Source organism: Xenopus laevis, chromosome 8L (assembly GCF_017654675.1).
Source record: "Xenopus laevis strain J_2021 chromosome 8L, Xenopus_laevis_v10.1, whole genome shotgun sequence".
NCBI lineage: Eukaryota > Metazoa > Chordata > Amphibia > Anura > Pipidae > Xenopus > Xenopus laevis.
The window spans coordinates 31,590,896-31,608,533 of NC_054385.1; the positions used below are offsets into that span (position 1 = coordinate 31,590,896).

Below are 17,638 nucleotides of genomic sequence, written 5' to 3' on the forward strand. Positions count from 1 at the left end.
CAACCAGTGTGTCAATCAATAGGAGCTACAGCCACAGAGTGCTGTCCATGGTACTGAATGGAAAAGGCAGTTTAAGCTTCCCTCAATGGCTGCATTAGTTATTGCAGTATATGTACCATAAGTCACATGTTAGATATGTACTTACTATAGAAAATTTGTTTTATCCACACAGGGAACCCGCTCGCTTGACCACCCATTTACCCACACAGAAGTTGCATTCTGATTGGCCGACAGGGTTGTTCTCTCTCCTTTATAATAAACACAAGGCAGCAGTTGTTACGCAGGACATGATGCCCATTGTGTGTGTTTTCTGCCCAACTCCCCGCACCTCTGGCACACAGAACTTGAGAAGATTCCAATTTGACTAATTGTATTTGTGCAATGAATAGAAACACCCGCAGGCACCCACTGTCCAATAACTGGTGCTTTTTTTTCTTGACCCTGGGAAACCAGTGCAATAGAATGTAATGGGCATGGTGGTCAGAGTGGGGGCAGGGATGAGATGCCAACAGTTCTGGTATTAGAGGTGCTGGGCATGTGGCCTTTCAGTTTCGGGAGGATAAAGGGTGTTGTAGTTTATCAACCTGAGGATATGGGAGTTGTAGCAAGAGGGCCACACACCTGGCAGTCAGGATTTAGAAACATCTATTTCAATTATCTACACACCCTGAAGAGTCACTATGGGGGGTTATATTAGGCCAACAGCTTGAAGGTTCTGTCGAAGGAACAGGTGGTGATTAGTTCTCCGTCCTATGAAATGTTCAATCCTGTGACTTTCCCTTTGTGGCCAGCGAGAGTCGTTATTGGCCCCCACAGAGGGTGTGTCCACACTTTGGCTGTGTTGTCATAGGCGCCACTCAGCAGATAATTCCCACTGGTGGCTGTTATGCAATTAGAGAGGGTATAACAGATTTTTTTCCTGCTTGTGGTCTGCACCCCACCCTGCATCTGGTGCATCTCCCCTCCCTCCTTGATGCCTGCTTGTAAGCTGTGCTCCTTCCCACCAGGGGAATCTCCCCAACATAAGGGCAGGTAAGGGGCAGCCCAACATCAGGCATCTTTTTTCCCATAATTATATTTATAATGATTATGAAGATCTAATTATAATGACCCAGAACACCGGGTGCCAATAATACACAGCAGCACCCGTGTGTCACTTGTAGTAAACATCTTGCCCCTCAGGGGAGACAATCCCAGAGGAGTAAAATACAGCGTGCACCTATTCTCTCTCTAATAAAGAGGCTGTTCTACCCCTTTACCCACGCAGGGAACCCGCCCGTCCCTTTACCCATGTAGAAAACCCACCCTCCCCTTTACCCACGCAGGAAACCCACCCCTTTACCCACGCAGGGAACCCGCCCACCCCTTTCACCTCTCCATATCCCGGTGCTGTGTCATGATAATTATATTGAGCTGGCAGTTGAAGGGTACATTTTGTGAAGTCTTCTGGTTGGCAGGACCAAGTGCAGAGTGAGATTTGCAATAGGCCCCAGTATTTGTTATCCAGAGGCCCAAACAGTCCCCCACCAGCCCAATAAATTGAGAATGACTAATGCATTTTACAGTAGCCCCACAGGTGTTTACAAATTGCCGGGGAAGGAGCTTAAATAACAAAGGTCACTCTTTTACCTGTGTGAAGGCCTCCTCTAACTGTCCTACCATCTTTCACACCTGTCATGTCAATATGGTCACCTGCAGAAATGTCAACCTGGACCCATTTATGTCCGACCCCTGGATCTGTCTCCTGCCATGATCCCTGATCCACTGTTTCGGGTGATATTGGAGAACTTGAAAGCCTAGCAATGGAGTGAGGAATTTTGGTTTTGGGGGTAAATTACTGAGAGCTAGAGATGGACCAGTTAATGCAGGAGAATGGGGAAAAGGGACTTAAATTGGGAGACGCCTGACAAATACAGGGGAGTTGACATGTCTGTACAGGACCTGTTATATGTTAATCATGCTCAGCACACCCCGGCCAGGGTGACACGGCAGAACTATATCTAGCAGGTCTATCCCAAGATACAACTCCCCCACAGTTCCAATTAATAGCCAGAGTCTATCTTACAGCAGCCTCTTCTGCTGGCATTTTCCAGGACCTACCTAGTACCTTGGAATTATGGGAAGATTTTTGGCCTAATAGTCCTATCCTAAATGATCCCCAGTCACAAAACCATTCTTGCAGCTAAACATAGTGCAAGCACAATATAAAAATCACTCCATAGTGACGTGCAGCAAGGTAATCAAATTAAATGATTGTTTGTGTATTTGTATTTTTCTCAAGCGGCCCTCCTGTCACTGCAGAACGTTAGGGTTTTGTCTTAATCCACTTCTGGAGGCAGGACATAGAATTGAAACTTGTTGACTCCTGATCCCTCCCTCTGTATATATTGATCATCTCCACCCACATTCCTTAGTTCTTTGTCCTGCCTCGGAGGTACAGGACAGTTACCTTGTTTTTATTTTATTTTGTTATTTTCTATTTTTATTCTTCAACAGTGTACCCTAGAACACGCTGAGCTGTTCTCAGAGGGACTTATCCAGACCCAGGTTAATGGGATATGCAGAGCTATCCTTCTGGGCAGCTGGGAACACCTAACACTCAGCAATAGAGAAAAATGCTGATAACTCTTAGACAGGCACGCAGAGCTGCCATAAAGTCTAATTGAGAGACACACACAAAAGCTGCCAATATTTTATAATTGAGGCACACATATCTGTCTGGTATGATAAGTCAAAGGACATACTGACAGGGCACGCAGAGCGGGCAAAATTTAATTGACAGACAAGAGCTGTCACGGATATTTCTAAGACATAGGGAAACACGCTGGATGGCCTACTACAGGGTAACTCATTCAACGAATTAGGCGACGGGTGACACTCACAGGAAGAGCAGCGAATATCGCACAAGTCCCCGGGCTCATTGACGCAGGTTACAGCAGACCGCTAGGCCCAAGGTTGCTAGGCGACGTGCGGGAAATAATTACCGCTCTAAATTGGCGCGAACGAAAGGACGTACTGACGTCATCACGGTGCCGCTGGGAAATCTGGTACAGAGGGAGAACCGCGCGGTCATTGCCAAGCACTTGTAACTGGCCGCATTACCCAACGGTAAGACGCAGGGCAATATTAATCCCTGCAACTCGACCTTCACGCCAGAGATCCTCCAAAATGGAGAAGACTGATTCACTTAAGAACCTCAGAGAGGTTCTCCAGACAGCAAAAAAACTGAGGAAACCAGACAAACTACCTAAATGCACAGTATGCAAACATTCTCTTCGGGAATCTGAAAGAAATTATTGTGCTGATTGCAAACCCAATGCTGACACAGTAAACACAATGGAACCACCTGTACTATCACCACAAATACCCCAAGGGCAGCCACAGGAGCAGATCTCTGCACCAAACACACCACAGGCTAATTCACCAGTTTCAATTAGCGTACAAGCACAGAGACCAGCGACTCCCACATCTATGTCATGGGAGGCCACACGTCAACTCAAATACCACCACAATTTGGAGAGTTCTTACAGTGGGTTATAAACACAGTACTACCACCACCACCACTACTAAAGAGAGACCGTAAAAAGCCTTCACATGACAGGAAGCGTAGAGCTACTAATAAATTAACATCTTTGTCAGAGTCTGAGGAGGGCTTAGCATCAGACACAGATGCTGTAGATATACTTAATAGAGATTCAGATTCCTAAACGTATTCACAAGTCCAATCAGATTCAAATCCTGAAGATGAATCTTCATCATCTGCAACTCCAGAAGTATCAAAGAGGTTACTTAGAGAAATGATGCACGCATTAGAGATTACAGATGAAACTGTGGTTCTTTCAAAGGCAGATAAGCTGCTAGGAGTTCCAAAGAAATCTAAACTGGCATTTCCAATTTTTAATTCCATTACTCAGGTAATTGAATCAGAGTTGGCTCTGTGTGAGTTGCACTCACACAGAGATTTTTCTAAATGTATCTGGTACCTGAAGGACATCAAAAGAAATGGGACAAAGCCCCAAAAGTAGATTCGACAGTTGTCCGACACACGGCTCTACCCACTGAAGAAGCGGCATTCAAAGACCCACTAGATCGCTGCATGGAGTCTATACTTAAGCGATCATATACTCAAGCAGCAGCGATACTTCGCCCAGCGGCTGCCTCAGCAGGCCTAGCCCGCACGGCTAAACATTGGGCACAGGAAATAGCCAGACACCCACCATCATCAAAGCAACAACTACAAGCTGAGGTGGAAAAACTGTCCACCACGTTGGCATTTCTAGCAGAAGCGGCTATGGAAATAACTAAATTAGCAGCAAAAGCAACAGCTAATACAGTTTTAGCACGCAGAGCCTTATGGTTGCGACATTGTACAGGAGATACGGCATCCAAGCTGAGATTGTTATCTTTAAAATTTACAAAAACAACAAACTAGGCCCTTTCGTTCCTTTCGTTCAAACTTTAGAAACTCGTCTACAGATCACAATACCAGACGAAACAGACCTGCCTGGCAACAACAAACACGCAACACAAAGAAGCCCAATACAGGCAAACCCAGTTCAGCCTGACTTAAGGACAGCACAAACAGTGGGGGGCAAACTTCAACAATGCATCGGGGTTTGGGAAAAACATATAACCGACAATTGGGTACTGAACATCATCCGACAGGGCTACAGGATACCCTTTGCCATGCATCTTCTGGCAGGAAGGTTCCTCCCATCATCTACCACCCCCCACAAAGAACACTTACTCCATCAAGCGGTGGACGCATTGCTTTCTACAGGGGTAGTGGAACAAATTCCGGAATCCCAGAAATACAAGGGGTTCTACTCAAACCTATTCCTAGTTCGAAAAAAGGAAGGATCCTTCCGGCCAGTACTAAATTTAAAACCCCTAAATCCACTGATCACCTGAATCTGTCAGGTCAGTGATCGCAGCCATGTAACCCAACATTTTCATGACTTCAATAGATATGCAGGATGCATACCTGCACATACCCATTTGCCCTCACTCAAGAAAATCCCTTCGATTTGCTGTCAACAATGTTCATTTTCAATTTACAGCACTACCCTTTGGACTTTGTACTGCGCATCACGTGTTCACCAAAGTGCTAGCACCGAGAGTAGCTTACCTTAGGTCACTAGGCGTACATGTCATCCCTTACCTAGACGATCTCCTGATAAAAGCACCCACGGAAGCAGAGGCATCCAGAGATACAGAGCTATGTCTCACAATATTGACACAGCATGGATGGCTAGTCAACCATCGCAAAAGCTCACTAACACCAAGTTTTTGGGGGTTAATGTACCCTTTTCTACCTTTGCCCCTCCAAAAAAATCTGTAGTTGATTTTGCAGTATCTGGAATGACAGAACTGTCTTCATTTTGGGGCCCTCATATGCCACAGAGTCAGTGGTACAAGGATATCTAATAGGAATAATGTTATAAAAATGTTATCTGTAGGTGTATAGAACTGACTCTTTGCTGTGACAGCGGTGCCACCAACCAGTGTGTCAATCAATAGGAGCTGCAGCCACAGGGTGCTGTCCATGGTACTGAATGGAAAAGGCAGTTTAAGCTTCCCTCAATGGCTGCATTAGTTATTGCAGTATATGTACCATAAGTCACATGTTACTTATTATAGCAAATGTGTTTTAGCCACACAGGGATCCCACCCGAACCCTCCCGCCCACACCTTAACTACACAGAAGTCGCATTCTGATTGGCCGACAGGGTTGTTCTCTCTCCTTTATAATAAACACAAGGCAGTGATTGTTACGCAGCACATGAAGCCCATTGTTTGTGTTTTTCTGCCCAACTACCTGCACCTCTGGCACACAGAACTGGAGAATATTCCGGTATTGTGTTTGTGCAATGAATAAAAACACCCGCAGTGTTTCTAATAATAGAATGTAATAGAATGCAGGGAACCTGCCTGCCCCTCTACCCACGCAGGGAACCCACCAGCCCCTTTACCCACACAAGCAACCCACCTGCCCTTTTACCCACGTAAGGAACCCGCCCGCCCCTTTACCCACGAACGGAACCCGCCCACCCCTTTACCCATGCAGGGAACCCACGCAATGGGACCACCCACCCCTTTACCCACTCAGGGAACCCACCCCTTTACTTCACACAGGGAACCCGCCCACCCCTTTACCCACACAGGGAACCCCCCTACCCCTTTACACGCACTGGCAACATGCCTGTCCCTTTACCCACCCAGGGATCCCGCCTGCCTTTGACAAAGCTTGTGCACAAGCGAGTGAAAAGGCACATCAGTCGATACTAATTTTTAAACTATTAGGCAGGAAGACGGTCCATTTAACTTGCGGGTCGGTGAATGGGCGGAAGGGTTGGTTTGGGTGGAAGCGAGTGGTTTACACTACGCTAAGAGTCTGAATTCACTTCTGCTGAGACTTTTAAACTTTCCCCTACAGTACTTGGTGGTACACACACACCAAGGAAACTGAGCGGCTATATTCCTCGGTGCCGAATGAGAAGAACATTAAGAGAACAGTGCTGGTAGAACCAGGAAGTGTGTCATTTTAAGTACATCTAGGGCACTGTGCGGGTAAATTTTTTTAATAAAATATTAATAAACTTTATTCAGGGTAGTTCTATTATTAGTGTGGGTAGAATAGATTTTTTCATAAAACATTTTTTAGTATTACTGGTCCTTTAATCGCACATTGCGTAATGGGAAGTGGAATTGTGAGATCAATAATCTAGTCAGAATTTAACTCTTCGTATTCCGTCTATAAGCTGATGACTACTGAGTCAGGCTAGCTTTTCTCTCCTAATCTTTTAATTTATAATATTTTTTGGCACATTATTTTAACAGTTATAAGTAAAGGTTACGTTTTATCTTCAACTTCATGGTGGGAAATCAGATGGATATAGTGGCAGGGTGCAAACCTATGGGCCATGCTCTCTCTCTTCTGACCTAATTGTACAAAAATGACAGGAGAGTTTAAAAACGTAATTTGTCCAAAAAACCCTGATTATTGTTTTTTTTTTTATTGATAATGTTCATACATTTGTCTGACTCTTTATCAGGAATATGCCAGTAAGAAGCAGAAGAAAAGAGAAGTATAAAGCAGAAGGGATAGAATTGAGATCAGAAGATGGAAGAAGACAAGACATTTCTCTGGGACACTCTCATGGTAAGTATTATGGCTTTGGTCGTACAGAACATGTTCAGACTTAGTCCCAGTGGCGTAACTACCGGGGGTGCACAGGGTGCAAGTGAACCAGGGCCCTTGGTCCCCGGTGGGGCCTCGCCAGGAAAATACTTCTCCTTAATCCCCAGGCTATTCCACAGCCACCTAAGGAGGTCCTTCAGCATGAATAGGCCAATTAGGGAGCTTTAACAGCAGCACTTTCAATTTGCTGTAAAACCAACATTGAAATACTTTGTGCCAAAAAAGTTTTTTTTTTCTTCATCACTTCTGCTGGTCCTGTCTGTGTAACCTGGTCCCCCCCCCTGCACAGAACACTCAGCTAAGCAGAGAGGAAAGGAATGCAGCTGACAGCAGCAAGAAACGCTATTTTCTTCTTCTGTCTTCTGGGGGTATTTATACATTTAATAGGCACCGTACCATCTTTCTCTGAGTTATGGGCGTATTTATACATGTAGTTGCCACCGTACCATCTTGCTCAGAGTTCTGGGGTATGTATACATGTAATTACCACCGTACCATCTTTCTCTAAATTCTGGGGGTATGTATGCATGTAATTGCCTCCGTACCATCTTTCTCTAAATTCTGGGGGTATTTATACATGTAGTTGCCACCGTACCACTTGCTCTGAGTTCTGGGGGTATTTATACATGTAATTGCCACCATACTATCTTGCTCGGAGTTCTGGGGGGTATTTATACATGTAATTGCCACCGTACCATCTTTCTCTGAGTTCTGGGGTATGTATACATGTAATTGCCTCTGTACCATCTTTCTCTGAGTTCTGGGGGTATTTATACATGTAATTGCCACCGTACCATCTTTCCCTGAGTTCTGGGGGTATTTATACATGTAATTGCCACGGTACCATCTTGCTCAGAGTTCTGAGCTATTTATACATGTAATTGCTACCATACCATCTTTCTCTAAATTCTGGGGGTATTTATACATGTAATTGCCACCATACCATCTTTCTCTGAGTTCTGGGGTATTTATACATGTAATTGCCACTGTACCATCTTTCTCTGAGTTCTGGGGTATTTATACATGTAATTGCCACTGTACTTTCTTTCTCTGAGTTCTGGGGGTATTTATACATGTAATTGCCACCGTACCATCTTTCTCTGAGTTCTGAGCTATTTATACATGTAATTGCTACCATACCATCTTTCTCTAAATTCTGGGGGTATTTATACATGTAATTGCCACCATACCATCTTGCTCGGCGTTCTGGGGGTATTTATACATGTAATTGCCACCGTACCATCTTGCTCAGAGTTCTGGGTTATTTATACATGTAATTGCCACCGTACCATCTTTCTCTAAATTCTGGGGGTATTTATACATGTAATTGCCACTGTACCATCTTGCTCGGAGTTCTGTGGGTATTTATACATGTAGTTTCTACCGTACCATCTTGCTCAGAGTTCTGGGGTATTTATACATGTAATTGCCACCGTACCATCTTGCTCTGAGTTCTGGGGTATTAATACATGTAGTTGCCACCGTACTATCTTGCTCAGAGTTCTGGGGGAATTTATACATGTAATTACCCCCGTACCATCTTTCTCTGTGTTCTGGGGGTATCTATACATGTAATTGCCACCGTACCATCTTTCTCTGAGTTCTGGGGTATTTATACATGTAGTTGCCACCGTACTATCTTTCTCTTTGTTCTGGGGGTATTTATACATGTAATTGCCACCGTACCATCATTCTCTGAGTTCTGGGTGTATTTATACATGTAATTGCCACCGTACTATCTTGCTCAGAGTTCTGGGGAATTTATACATGTAATTGCCACCGTACCATCTTGCTCGGCGTTCTGGGGGTATTTATACATGTAATTGCCACCGTACCATCTTTCTCTGAGTTCTGGGGTATTTATACATGTAGTTGCCACCGTACTATCTTGCTCAGAGTTCTGGGGTATTTATACATGTAATTGCCACCGTACCATCTTGCTCTGAGTTCTAGTGGTATTTATACATGTAATTGCCACAGTACCATCTTTCTCTGAGTTCTGGGGTATTTATACATGTAATTGCCACCGTACCATTCCTCTCTGTCTTCTGGGGGTATTTATACATGTAATTGCCACTGTACCATATTTCTCTGAGTTCTGGGGGTATTTATACATGTAATTGCCACCGTACCATCTTGCTCAGAGTTCTGGGGGTATTTATACATGTAATTGCCACCGTACCATCTTGCTCAGAGTTCTGGGGGTATTTATACATGTAATTGCCACCGTACCATCTTGCTCCGAGTTCTGGGGGTATTTATACATGTAATTGCCACCGTACCATCTTGCTCCGAGTTCTGGGGGTATTTATACATGTAATTGCCAGTGTACCATTCCTCTCTGTCTTCTGGGGGTATTTATACATTCAATAGGCACTGTACCATCTTTCTCTGAGTTCTGGGGGTATTTATACATGTAGTTGCCACCGTACCATCTTGCTCAGAGTTCTGGGGTATTTATACATGTAATTGCCATCATACCATCTTTCTCTGAGTTCTGGGGTATTTATACATGTAATTGCCACCGTACCATCTTTCTCTGAGTTCTGGCGTATTTATACATGTAATTGTCACCATACCATCTTTCTCTGAGTTCTAGTGGTATTTATACATGTAATTGCCACCGTACCATCTTTCTCTGAGTTCTAGTGGTATTTATACATGTAATTGCCACCGTACCATCTTTCTCTGAGTTCTGGGGTATTTATACATGTAGTTGCCACTGTACGATCTTGCTCAGAGTTCTGGGGTATTTATACATGTAATTGCCACCGTACCATCTTGCTCTGAGTTCTAGTGGTATTTATACATGTAATTGCCACAGTACCATCTTTCTCTGAGTTCTGGCGATATTTATACATGTAATTGCCACCGTACCATTCCTCTCTGTCTTCTGGGGGTATTTATACATGTAATTGCCACTGTACCATATTTCTCTGAGTTCTGGGGGTATTTATACATGTAATTGCCACCGTACCATCTTGCTCAGAGTTCTGGGGATATTTATACATGTAATTGCCACCGTACCATCTTTCGCTGAGTTCTGGGGTATTTATACATGTAATTGCCACCGTACCATCTTGCTCCGAGTTCTGGGGGTATTTATACATTTAATAGGCACTGTACCATCTTTCTCTGAGTTCTGGGGGTATTTATACATGTAGTTGCCACCGTACCATCTTGCTCAGAGTTCTGGGGTATTTATACATGTAATTGCCATCGTACCATTCCTCTCTGTCTTCTGGGGGTATTTATACATGTAATTGCCACTGTACCATATTTCTCTGAGTTCTGGGGGTATTTATACATGTAATTGCCACCGTACCATCTTGCTCCGAGTTCTGGGGGTATTTATACATGTAATTGCCACTGTACCATCTTGCTCCGAGTTCTGGGGGTATTTATACATGTAATTGCCACCGTACCATCTTGCTCCGAGTTCTGGGGGTATTTATACATGTAAATTGCCAGCCGGTATATCCATTCCTCTCTGTCTCTGGGGGTCATTTATACATTCTAATAGGCACTGTACCATCTTTCTCTGAGGTTCTGGGGGTATTTATACATGGTAGTTGCCACCGTAGCCATCTTGCTTCAGAGTTCTGGGTGTTTATAGCATGTAATTGGCCATCGTACCATCTTTTCTTCTGAGATTCTGGAGGTATTTATACATGTAATGCCACCGTACCATCTTTCTCTGAGTTCTGGGGTATTTATACATGTAGTTGCCACCCGTACTTCTTTCTCTGTGTTCTGGAGGTATTTATACATGTAATTGCCACCTACCATCTTCTCTGAGTTCTGGGGGAATTTATACGTAATTGCCACCGTACTATCTTGCTCAGAGTTCTGGAATTTATACATGTAATTGCCACCGTACCATCTTGCTCGGTTCTGGGGTATTTATACATGTAATTGCCACATACCATCTTTCTCTGAGTTCTGGGATATTTATACATGTATGCCACCGTACATTCCCTCTGTCTTTCTGGGGATTATACATGTAATGCCAACTGTACCATATTTCTCTGGTTCTGGGGTATTATACATGTAATTGCCCCGTACCATCTTGCTCAGAGTTCTGGATATTTATACATGTAATTGCACACGTAACCATCTTTCGCTGAGTTCTGGGGTATTATATACATGTAATTGTCACCGTACCATCTTTGCTCCGAGTTCTGGGTATTGTATTATACATTAATTGCCACCGTACATCTTGCTCCGAGTTCTGGGTATTTATACAATTAATTGCCACCGTACCATTGCTCTGGGGGTATTATACATGTAATTGCCACGTACCATTCCTCTCTGTCTTCTGGGGTATTTATACATGTTAATAGCCACTGTACCATCTTTCACTGAGTTCTGGGTATTTATACGTAATTGCCACCGTACCATTTGCTCCGAGTTCTATGGTTATACATGTAATTGCCACCGTACCATCTTGCTCAGAGTTCTGGGGTATTTATACATGTAATTGCCGTCGTACCATCTTTCTCTGAGTTCTGGGGTATTTATACATGTAATTGTCACCGTACCATCTTTCTCTGAGTTCCGGGGTATTTATACATGTAATTGTCACCATACCGTCTTTCTCTGAGTTCTGGGGGTATTTATACATGTAATTGCCACCGTACCATCTTACTCCGAGTTCTGGGGGTATTTATACATGTAATTGCCAGCGTACCATTCCTCTCTGTCTTCTGGGGGTATTTATACATTTAATAGGCACTGTACCATCTTTCTCTGAGTTCTGGGGGTATTTATACATGTAATTGCCACCATACCATTTTGCTCGGAGTTCTGGGGGTATTTATACATGTAATTGCCACCGTACCATCTTGCTCAGAGTTCTGGGGGTATTTATACAGTACATGTAATTGCCATCGTACCATCTTGCTCAGAGTTCTGGGGGTATTTATACATGTAATTGCCACCGTACCATCTTGCTCAGAGTTCTGGGGGTATTTATACATGTAATTGCCACCGTACCATCTTGCTCAGAGTTCTGGGGGTATTTATACATGTAATTGCCATCGTACCATCTTTCTCCGAGTTCTGGGGGTAGTTATACATGTAATTGCCACCGTACCATCTTTCTCTGATTTCTGGGGTATTTATACATGTAATTGCCACCGTACCATCTTGCTCAGAGTTCTGGGGGTATTTATACATGTAATTGCCAGCGTACCATTCCTCTCTGTCTTCTGGGGGTATTTATACATTTAATAGGCACTGTACCATCTTTCTCTGAGTTCTGGGGGTATTTATACATGTAGTTGCCTCCGTACCATCTTGCTCAGAGTTCTGGGGGTATTTATACATGTAATTGTCACCGTACCATCTTTCTCTGAGTTCTGGGGGTATTTATACATGTAATTGCCACCGTACCATCTTTCTCTGAGTTCTGGGGGTATTTATACATGTAATTGTCACCGTACCATCTTTCTCTGAGTTCTGGGGTATTTATACATGTAAATGTCACCGTACCATTCCTCTCTGTCTTCTGGGGGTATTGAACTGTCCAAATCTGTGTTTTCATGCAGAAACTAAATTATGTCTCTGATATATGTGTTTGTTTTATGGGAAACATTCATAAAGTTAGACACTTAGAAGCTAGTATAGGTAAATCTAAAAACAACTGCTGAGGAATCAATGAAGACTTTTCACTACTCATCGGAGCAGCTTCTTCAGTTCAACTGACTGGTGTGGGAAGTTCTCGACATATAAACTCTTCCACTAATCCAATCACAATAGACACAGGGGATCACCCCCTCATGGAAGAGCAATTCCGTGTGACGGTTCTGTGTTCTTCACGTTTGTTTTGTGCTGATATTGCTTCCAGAGACAGTTTAGAACTCAGCAGTGAGAGTTACATCTAAGAACATGTCAGTTGAGATGACTTCCGGATCATAGAACCAGGCCCGGATTTGTGGAAAGGCCACCTAGGCCCGGGCCTAGGGTGGCTGGATTTTAGGGGGGCGGCATGCTGCCCAACCACACCCACATTGGTTAAAAAACACTGGGTACAATAATTTTTTAAATTTCTAGTGCGACAATCCCCATTGCTCCAGTCCAGATTATGAAAATTTGCACGAATAAAGGGGAGGGGACAGGGGCGACGAACAGCAGTGGGCCTAGGGGCGCCCACTATGTAAATCCGGCCCTGCATAGAACCGCTGATTTCTAAAGAAATTGCAATTGAAACAACACAGATAATGGGGCAATTGCAGCTTTCCTGCAGCTCCACATGCATTATTGTATTTATAATCAGTGTAACATAGTAAATTAGGTTGAAAAAAGACACTTCCATCAAGTTCACACTGTTAACTCTATTTTAAGCTGCCTTAACTGCTAGTTGATCCAAAGGAAGGCAAAACACCCCATTTGAAGCCTCTCCAATTTGCCTCAGAGGGGCAAAAAATTCTTCCTGACTCCAAAATGGCAATGGGACCAGTCCCTGGATCAACTTGTACTATGAGCTATCTCCCATAATCCTGTATTCCCTCACTTGCTAAACACCATCCAACCCCTTCTTAAAGCTATCTAATGTATCAGCCTGTACAACTGATTCAGCGAGACAATTCCACATCTTCACAGCTCTCACTGTAAAAAAAAACCTTCCGAAAATTTAGGCAGAACCTCCTTTCTTCTAATTTGTGTATAAAGGGTTCTTTCCCTCATTTGCCATCAAGTTATACTGCACCAAATGACCTACAACTAAAACACACGGCTGCCCCCATGTTATACCAAAACATATTTGACTCTTCCCCTGTAGTGATGTGCTGGTTGACCTCAAACCCACATGTTGGGGGTTCGGGTGGAAATGTGGGCGACTGCTGTGGGTTTGAGTTGGGTGCGGGTCAGACTGGGGAAGTACTTTACTCCTCTACTTTGAAAGATTCAGTCTTCAGAAGTGCACAGAAGTAGTGTACGGGGAGAGGTGAGACATTAGTCTGGAGTCCAAACACATCTGCTGGGTACTGAAGGTCTCTCTGAGGGTGGAGGGGTTAAATCAATTGCTTTGACTTGACAAAAATATGACAGAAAAGCCCCATCCTCCTTTTCCCTCATTTGCTGTCACCCATAGTTATGCCCCATAATGTCAAAACCCTGTCCATGTTCAACCTGACCCTCCCCCAACTATTAAAAAGTAATAGTATAGATAAAGAAGCCATATATTTCTATATATTTCAAAGATGTTCCAGTTAAATAAAATAAGATCATTTCCAGACATGCTTCATTCTGAAAGTATTTAGACATCAGTGGATTTGTCTGCAAAACATGTAGGAGACGTGAGATGTGGCGCAGTACAGTCACAGCCTATGGAATGGATTTGCTTCCTTTAAAAAATGCAAGGATACTAGACTACAAGTAATAACCGCTCTGTAATGATGGTGATATATGGATAATTATAGCAAATGGCAAAACTTAAATTAACACACTTCACCTTTCCCCCGCCCTCCGCTGATTGAGAGGAGCACGCTAGTCAATTTAAAGGGGTTGTTCACTTTTAGTATGATGTAAAGAGTGATAGTATGAGACAATTTGCAATTGGTTTTCATGTTTTATTATGAATAATATGAATAGGAGAGGCCTGAATAGAAAGATGAGTAATAAAAAGTAGCAATAGCAATACATTTGTAGCCTTCTAGCGCATTTGTTTTTAAGATGGGGTCAGTGACCCACCATTTGAAAGCTGGAAAGAGTCAAAAGAAGAAGAAGGCAAATAATTCAAAAAGTACAAAAAAGAAATATTGAAGGACAACTGAATAGTTGCTTAAAACTGGCCATTCTTTAACATGCTAAAAGTTAACTCAAAGGTGAACAACCCCTTTAAAGTTAATAAAAGCAGCGGGATGTGGATTTAAACGTTATAGAGAAACAGATCTGTTTCCTCTTCAGTTACTTTAGTGTTCCCATGTTTTCCAATAGGCCTTCCTTTTATTGTGTATGAAATGTGTTATTTCTTCTCATTTTCTTATTTGCTCTCCCAGGGCAATCTATTGGGAGTGTGTCGGGGGCTGAGACAATGTCTAGGGATCAATGTTTTCACTGCATGTAGGAGACGCAAGGTAAGTAAATCACATAATGTGCTTTTTTTTTCTCGCAGACTCATGTAATCTCACCCTTCCACCCCCTCATGTACCTACCCTCTCACTGACACAACCACACACACTCCTGCCCACCAGTGTGTATATGGCACAATGTTCTACAGGGTAGAGGCTGTATATAGGGGGATAGTGTGTATAATAAGGCAAGATGTTTTTCAGGGTAGTGACTATAACTGTGGGATAGTGTGTATAGTAAGGCAAGAGAGCCTCAGGGATAGTGGCTGCAACTGTGAAATAATATTCATCATTAGGGAACATGGTTTTATGAGAAGAGACTGTGGGATAGTGCGTATAGTAAGGCAAGATGGTCTCTGCAATTCATCAGACTTAATTTGGACTTTATAAAGGTAGCTGTAATTTCCCCAGAAAAAGCAAGGAGTTCTATATCTACATAAAAATGTTAATTTGCATTTGCAATTCATCAGTAACAAACAATTTTAAATTCAAAATTTAGCAATGGAGTGGGTAATTTTGGTTTTGGGGGGGGGGTGAAGTATTGAGAGCGAGAGATGGACCCGTTAATGCAGGAGAATGGGGAAAAGGGACTTAAATTGGGAGACTCCTGACAAATACAGGGGAGTTGACATGTCTGTACAGGACCTGTTGTATGTTAATTATGCAACAGGTCAGGGTGACACGGCAGAACTATATCTAGCAGGTCTATCCCAGGACACAACTCCCCCACAGGCCCAATTAATAGCCAGTGTCTTACAGCAGCCTCTTCTGCTGGCATTTTCCAGAACCTACAGATTGCCAGTCGGGGCCGAGTACCTTGGAATTATGGGAAGACTTTTGGCCTAATAGTCCTATCCTAACTGATCCCCAGTCACAAAACCATTCTTGCAGCTAAACATAGTGCAAGCACCATATAAACATCACTCCATAGTGACGTGCAGTAAGGTAATCAAATTAAATGATTGTCTGTGTATTTGTATTTATATGGTAAAACTTGTGTCTACGCAGCATGTTTCTTACAATACTTGTAGCTGAAAATACAGGCTATGGATACAGCAGGAAGAATAAATGCTCTTGCTCTCTCATTAACTCCCACACCTTGCTTCCTTTCTCTCTATTTTGCTCTCTGTGTCACTGCTGCTGGCGCTACTGCAATATTTGGATCAAAAACAACTCTATTTAATGACCTTACATTTAATGCTCTCATTTTAATACTCTTCTGATGAATAATGTGTAGTGAACCTATTGCGGCAGTGGAACTTGCAGCAGCATATATCCTCCAGATATAACAACATCCCAGCATTTCAGAATATTAGCATCCAATTTGTGTGAAAAAATGCATTTTAGAGCATTGTTGTCCAACTGCTGTGTTACCAATGGCCGGAATTTTTCTGACCTTCATGGTGGAAGGCCGATAATGGAAACCAGTGTTGACCACTCCCTGCTTTTAAACCACACCCACTTTAAACCAAAGCCATGTTACCACTAGACCATGTCCACATTAATGATGGCAGCACATCAAAAAGAGTTTATAGGCAATTAGTCATGCAGCTCACGCCTCAACCTTTAATCTCACAAATTTTATTTGAGCCAAACCTCTAATCTCACTCATCACTTCTGTTTTTGTTGTTGGTTCTTCAGGGACTTCCCCTGCTAGACTTTGATTGTGAAGTTCCAAGGAGAAGATTTCAATGAGCCCCCTGCACAGAACACTCTAAAGGGAGAATGACAAAAGGGGTGACTTCCTCGTACTTCACGTCTCTGTGATTAGAAAGATGGTGACAAGGTAAGTGTTTCTTTTGGGGGTTGTAGTTCAGAGTCGCTGTGGGGACAGTGTGGGTTGTGTTGTTTGTGTCTCCCCAAAATGATCTTAAAAGAGTTCACTCTGCTTTGCTTGCAGACTTTGCCTGCTGGTAGCTGCTGCCTGCTTTGCTGCAGAACTGGTACAAGGGGTAAGTTTGTTATCGCTTTACTTTTTTATTTCTCCATCCAACTGAATGGGAACGTTCTTCCTTGGTAGCTGCTCATTCAGGTTGCATTTCTGTAGACAGAGGAACCAAAGTGTGCCCTTGGAAGAAAAGTGGGTAATAGCCTTGATAGGCCTATGCACACTCTACATAAAACAGATACTTTATATTATTTACAAAGTCTCAGTTGGGTCCCAAGAGAACTACAACTCCCAATATGCCACAGCAGATGAAGGTTTTAAGATGAAGGTTTTAAGATCAGCTGTAGGACTGCAGGTTGGATATTGTATCTATGCTACAGCGATGCGTGACAGTACTCAGTCTTACAGTTGGACTTCAGACATGGCATTGTGTATTATTGTATACCTTTGTCTTCAAATGAACACAACAGAGAGCAC

The 17,638-nt window shown here is 43.1% G+C and overlaps 1 long non-coding RNA gene across 1 annotated transcript; it reads left to right on the plus strand.

Annotated features, from left to right (window-relative positions):
* Positions 1-15,194: 15,194 nt before the first annotated feature.
* Positions 15,195-17,226, plus strand: LOC121397007. The gene is made up of 3 exons (XR_005963329.1): positions 15,195-15,279; positions 16,915-17,059; positions 17,174-17,226. It is a non-coding gene; the product is annotated as an uncharacterized LOC121397007 (long non-coding RNA).
* The last annotated feature ends 412 nt before the right edge of the window (positions 17,227-17,638 follow it).